General features: G+C 49.7%; 1 pseudogene; it reads right to left on the bottom strand.

The window, feature by feature from the left end:
- Positions 1–2,041: 2,041 nt before the first annotated feature.
- Positions 2,042–3,717, bottom strand: LOC101049583 (inositol-3-phosphate synthase 1-like; annotated as a pseudogene).
- Between the last annotated feature and the right edge of the window lie 1,819 nt (positions 3,718–5,536).

The following is a 5,536-nucleotide window of genomic DNA, read 5'->3' as shown; positions in this document are numbered from 1 at the left end:
CCACCTGTCTCGGCCTCCCAAAGTCCTGGGATTACAGGTATGAGCTACTGCACCCAACCGAGTTATTTTTTAATTATGTAGTATGCTTCAGGTATGACTCAAGAGTTAGTGAATTTACTTAACTTGGACAGATACAGTTTTGAAACTAATACATGTTTGCTCCAAAGTCAAATCAATCCTTTTAGAAAGGAAGAACAAGTTTTGTCAATATGGATGCAAATATTAAGAAAAATTTGTTTTTCATACTTTTTTTAGTTAGTAGAAAGTATGTAAGTATATCTGGAATCTCTTAGTGATGAATCTACTTTTTCAACCATAAATGTAATGAAATGTAATGCAGATGAAGTATTTCCAATAAAACTTTTTGCATTTGAATTGAGATGTACTGTAAGTAAAAACTAAACACTAAATTTCCAAGACTTAACATGAAAAAAGTACATAAAATATCTCGTTAATAAATATTTTTATTACACATATGTTCAAATGATAATATTTTGAATGTGTTAGGTTAATTTTACCTATTTTTTTAATATGAATACTAAAATTATTTTTTTTAGACAGAGTCTCACTCTTGTTGCCCAGGCTGGAGTGCAGTGGTGTGATCTCAGCTCACTGCAACCTCTGCCTCCTGGGTTCAAGCAATTCTCCTGCCTTGGCCTTCTGAGTAGCTGGGATTACAGGTGCCTGTCACCACGCTTGGCTAATTTTTGTATTTTTAGTAGAGACAGGGTTTCACCATGTTGGCCAGGCTGGTCTCGAACTCCTGACCTCAGATGATCCGCTCGCCTCAGCCTCCCAAAGTGCTGGGATTACAGGCATGAGCCTGCACCCGGCCGGATACTAAAATTTTTAAAACACATATGTAACTCAAATTACGTTTGTATCTGAAAGCTCTGATAGATAATATAACTGCTATGATAATAAGACAAAGGTGCAAGACCTTTGCCTTGTTTATTGTTATATTTTCAGAGCCCAAAATTAGTGCCTGGCACATTTTAGGTGCTCAGAAAATAACAACTAAATAAATGAATCTACTTGTACATCAGTAATACTAGGAAGGGTCAGTAGCAGGAAATGGAAGCCACTCTAATTATTTTAAGCAGAAAGGGATTTCATATAGGAAATTAAGAATTTACAAATAAGCGGGTATGGTGGCTCACGCCTGTAATCTCAGCATTTTGGGAGGCCGAGGCAGGCGAATCACTTGAGGCCAGGAGTTCCAGACCATCCTGGCCAACATGGTGAAACCCCATCTCTACTAAAAATACAAAAATTAGCCAGGCAAGGTGGCAGATGCCTGTAATTCCAGCTACTCAGGAGGCTGAGGCAGGAGAATTTCTTGAACCCAGGAGGCAGAGGATACAGTGAACCGAGATTGCACCACTGCACTGCAGCCTGGGAGACAGAGCAATACTCTGTTTCCAAAAAGAGAATTTACAAATATCAATGAAAGGGTTGGAGCAGCCGGCTCTACACCGGGCCCCAGGACCAGCCTACCACGGACACTGCCACCACCAGGAAGGCAGGACTAAAAAGCCACTTCTGAAGCTGCTGGCTTTTTAGTGATGGGAGCCCATTGGAGGGCTGAAACAGGGAGTTGCATGGTCTTATTCACTTTTTTTTTTCTTTTTGAGACAAAGTCTCGCTCTGTCACCAAGGCTGGAGTGCAGTGGCAAGATCTTGGCTCACTACAACCTCCACATCTCTTGCCTCAGCCACCCAAGTAGCTGGGATTGCAGATGCGTGCCACCATGCCCGGCTAGTTTTTGTATTTTTGTATTTTTAGTAGAAACGGGTTTTCATCATGTTGGCCAGGCTAATCTCGAACCCCTGACCTCAAGTAATCTGCCTGCCTCGGCCTCTCAAAATGCTAGGATTACAGGTGTGAGCCGCTGCTCCTGGCCGCAAAGAGCTATTTTTTTTTTTTTTTTTTTTTTTTTTTGAGAGTGGCACCGGCTTTACTGTCTTTATGGGGGCCTGGAAAGGTTGGGTCCTGGGAGGCAGCAGGGAGGAAGGGCTGGGAAGCTGTGTGCCCAGGACCTCAGGTGGTGTTCATCTGGGATTCCTCCACTTGTGGGTGCTCACTGGCATCACTGGTGCAGCCATTGCTGGCAGTGGGTGGTACCGGTCCTTTCTTACTCGACTCAGGGCGGGCAGCAGCCACGGATCCTATTCACTTGAGGCCAGGCCCTGGGCGCTCCATCTCGTGCTCCAGGAGCATGTGTTTCTGTGGCGGGAGCCCCACGCAGGCCCTGAGAATGTTCTAGACGCAGGTGCGCTGGCGGAAAAGCACCTAGACCACTGGGCTGGCCAGTGGCATCGGCGGCGCCTTGAAGAGGAAGCTAAGCCGGGACAGCACGGGGTGGAAGGTCTGCGGCTCAGTGTGGTCGTCAGTGCAGAAGCTCACGCACTGGCACAGCTCGGTCAGCAGCGCCAGGTCAGCACGAAGCCCCGAGGCCTCGCACGTGTTGTGCAGCACGGGTGAGCCGGTTCCGCCCAGCATCAGCTCCAAGGTGCACTCATCCAGCGCGCGCTTGCTGTGGCCCACGCGGCACGCACCTGATGACCTCGCAGTGGTCAGGATCCTCCCCGGGCGCATAGAGCCCTGGGTTTCTTGGCACGGTCTCGTCCACCACGTTGCTCTTGGATGCCTCCTCAGAGGGGAAACTGAGATGGCGCCAAGTTCCGCCAGTCATTGCTCCCCAGGTGGTGATAACTCACGATGGACACTGTCTTGAGGCCGGAGCCGATGAGGAAGTCCACGAGCACAGACTTGACTTTGGTCTGGCCTGACTTGAAGCCATCTCCGCCCACCTAAACCCGGGGCTGCCACCAGAGCTCAAGGGTTCCTGGCACCAGGGTGTTCTCTGGGGACCCGCTGAGGACGGCACAGTCTTCCAAGATGCTGGCCATGGCGAAGTGCACAGAGGGTGACACCTCCAGGCCAAGCTCGGTGGTGCGACCACCTCACAGAAGCGCTCCGTATTCGCCGTCCACAGCACGATGTCTTTGTCAGCCCTGCGCTAGACCGGAAGTCCCGGATGTCCCCGTGGAAGTGCCACTGCTGCTGCGCGCTGGTGCCCCGATAAGGTTGTCTGCGCATGCGCTGTGGTTGGCCGCCATGAACTCAGAGATGTAGACTGAAGGCTGGGGCTGCAGGGCCTCCACGTGGGCCACAGTTGTTCCAGCAGCCCCCAGTCCAGCACCTTCCCAAACCGCATCGCCTCGGCCAGGTTCAGCCATAAGATGTTCCAGCCATCGAAAACGAGGTCGTCGGGCGCCACCATGGGCAGTAGCGCGCTGAAGGACGCCAGCGCTTCCTGGCTCTCGGCGTCCAGGCCCAGGCTCACGGTGCCCGCCCAGGTCAGCGAGCCGTGGTAGCTGGACTCCTTGTGGCCGCTGCGCGTGGGCCGGGACAGACTCACCGGTTGACCAGCACCGCGGCAGTGACGGTGAAACTGTTGTTCCCACCCCAGCCGACCAGCATGACCCTTAGCCAGGGCACCTGCCGGCCTGGCGATCCAGAAGGTGAAGCGCGTGGACTTGAGGTGCACCTTGACAACGCCGCCCTCGCTGCTGACATGCATCATTCGGTACTCGTACTGAGCCTCGATGGCCTCGGGGCTGTAGATGACCTCACAGATGACTGTAGATGGCCTTGTGCTGACCCTCAATGACCTCAGAGCTCTTGACGAAGAATTGGGCCGCAGCCTCCATTGCCCCTGGCTGCGCGGAGTCGGTTGTGGCAGCGGCAGCGGACCGTGCGCTCAATTCTTTACCTAAGATTATCATTCACTTGTAACAACCCTGTGAGTTAGACGGTATCCCCTTCCTGTTGTGCATGAGAAAACGGAGACTCAGAGTGACATGCCCAGGAACATGCAGGAGAAAGAGGACTTGGAACTTGGCTCTGATTCCAAAACATGTGTGGTAACCACAGCACTGTGTTGCGTGGGATCAAGGTCTGGACTTGACCCTTGTCCTGGGGCAAGTTGCTCATCTTTCTATGCCTTCATTTTCTCATCTAAAAAATGAAGACAGTGTAATAATGATGCCAAGTCCATGGCAAGGAGTTTCATAAGCTGCGAAACTGTTCAAGAACCAATGTTTTCACGACCCGGGTTCCCTTCCAGGTCCCTCATGTAAGTGCCTAGGTGACTTCCTTGATGACAGAACTTTTGCCTGGGTGTGTTTTGTGCAGTGTTCAATACAGCCGCTGGCTCTATCTTCCCTTGGCTGGACCACAGCCCGGGCTTGAGTCTACTGCCTTGGAGCCTACAGCATTTTCTTGAAAGTCATTGTGCAGACCCAAGTGATTCTCTGCTTCTTAGAAATGGCCCCAGGCCATCCTCCTGAAGGAGCAAGCTTGCATCCTGGTGATGGGTGTGCCAACCATGGTCTTCCCATGGGCAGGCACTGGATGTCTGTTGGGGGCATATGGGTATATTACCAGAGGACACGTGGCACGGGGAGAGATGCACTCAAATCTGGCCAGGCACTGTGGCTTATAACTGTAATCCCAGCACTTTGGGAGGCTGAGGCAGGCAGATCACCTGAGGTCAGGAGTTCGAGACCAGCCTGGCCAACGTGTGAAACTCCATCTCTACTAAAAATACAAAAATTAGCCAGATGTGGTGGTGAGTGCCTGTAATCCCAGCTACTTGGGAGGCTGAGGCAGGAGAATCGCTTGAACCCGGGAGGCAGAAATTGCAGTGAGCTGAGATTATGACACTGCACTCCAGCCTCAGCAACAGAGCCAGACTCTGTCTCAGGGGAAACCAACAAACAAACAAACAAAACTTTGTGTTCATGTTTATTAATTCATTCAACACAAGTGAATTTAAAATCCACCATTAGGTGGGGAGGATACGATGGTGAATAAGCAGACAGCTCAATCTCATGCAGCTAATGGCCTATCATTAGAATAAATAAATTTGATAAAGAATGGAGATAAAGCTTATGGAATGCCAACTTAACATAGTCTTGGGGAAGTCAGGGAAGGGTTCCTGGAGGAAGGAATGTTTAATCTGAAAGAGTCTACCCAGGGAGGCAAATGTGAAAGTGGGAGAGGCTTCTTTGAAGTTGATTTGGGTGTGATTTTGGTTTTATAAATCAGATGCACTTGCATGAGAATTGGAAGGCAGGTGCATGGTGCCATGAATAGTATATCATTGCTGGTTTTTCTGGAACATGTTTCATTGTCTGGGCACCAGCTTCTTGGGAGTCCAGAGGCAGGGTGAGGCTCATCTATTTTTTGTTGGATTGGGTCTCTCAGATGTGGTGTGTCTCTAAATCTAATACTCAAAGTTTTAACAGCCGAAGAGTTTTAATCAATCTTCGTATCAGAAATCGGAACAGTGATCAGTCACCTCCGGGGCTGGGAACTGACTAGATGGGGCATGAGAAAACTTTCTGTAGTGGTGAAACCATTTTATCTTGATTGGAATTTAAGACACACAGATTTATATGTCTGCCGGAACTCACCAAATTTGTACACTTCAGAGCTGTGCATTTCCATGTTATTTAAATTTTTCTT

The sequence above is a fragment of the Saimiri boliviensis genome, chromosome 3, assembly GCF_048565385.1.
Source record: "Saimiri boliviensis isolate mSaiBol1 chromosome 3, mSaiBol1.pri, whole genome shotgun sequence".
NCBI classification, from domain to species: Eukaryota; Metazoa; Chordata; class Mammalia; order Primates; family Cebidae; genus Saimiri; species Saimiri boliviensis.
The sequence above is the reverse complement of the archived record's forward strand: the minus strand, read 5'-3'. Positions and strand labels throughout refer to the sequence as shown.